At 29.6% G+C, this 1,054-nt stretch overlaps 1 protein-coding gene across 1 annotated transcript in view; it reads left to right on the top strand.

The window, feature by feature from the left end:
• LOC132163159 (uncharacterized) overlaps positions 1–1,054 on the top strand; it is an 11,105-nt gene that overhangs the window by 5,928 nt on the left and 4,123 nt on the right. The window lies entirely within an intron of this gene.

Here is a 1,054-nt window from a genome sequence, read left to right on the forward strand (position 1 = left end):
ACATCTTTTGTTGGAATGTGAAACACAAGTACATTATATAAATATGCATATAGATGTGTTCAAATTGATGGAAAATCTTCAAGAAAGCGGATGCCATAGTCCACAACACAACACCTATAAAGAATTCATGTAACAGAGCTGATCATAATATATAACAAATTTTTACTCAAAAAAAGAAAAAAAGAAAATGGGAAAAGAACAATTATATTGCTGAAGTGTTATTTGTTATGAATTGTTGTAAAAATAATTTAAACCGATAGAAAGAGGTAAATTTAATTACTTAATTTTAATAGGTGTGGCCCAACACATGAAATATTTAATTTAATATAACAAATTTTTACTCAAAAAAGAAAAAAAGAAAATGGGAAAAGAACAATTATATTGCTGAAGTGTTATTTGTTATCAATTGTTGTAAAAGTAATTTAAACTGATAGAAATAGGTAAATTTAATTACTTAATTTTAATAGGTGTGGCCCAACACGTGAAATATTTAATTTAAATGGAAGGTAAAATTGACAAAGTCAATGTTCGATCCAACGACCTATAGCTCTGATACCATGTTAAATTATCAGTTATTCCAAAAGTTTAACTTAATAGGAAGATGTAAATTTAATCACTTAATACTTATTAGTATTCTAACATTCTTACTTACGTGTGAGCTCAAACTCCTCTTTAATTGTATTGTTATCTTTAACGAAATGTGAGAATATGTTATATATAGGGAATGAAATGGCATTGGTCATGGGGAGAAGGTCTCTGAAGATGATCAGCGTGGACGATTATAGCGAGTCGTCAGCAAACCATAGTCACGATCCATCTAAACATAAGGCTGGAGGTGGCAACGGTGGCCGGAAAGGATGAGATATTCGTTCATGGTGTAACATGCAGTACTATTTATTCATAAATAATTTTAGTATTATTCAATAAAAAAAAAAAAAGGTAGTTTAAATCCCTGACCTCTTTTCGTGTTGTACCGACTTGTACGAGAGTTGATTTATGACAAAAGCAAATAGAGAAGCAAACAAATATTGTATTTTGAACAAGTCCTTACTTT

The sequence above is a fragment of the Corylus avellana genome, chromosome ca10, assembly GCF_901000735.1.
Source record: "Corylus avellana chromosome ca10, CavTom2PMs-1.0".
In the NCBI taxonomy this organism is placed as follows: Eukaryota; Viridiplantae; Streptophyta; class Magnoliopsida; order Fagales; family Betulaceae; genus Corylus; species Corylus avellana.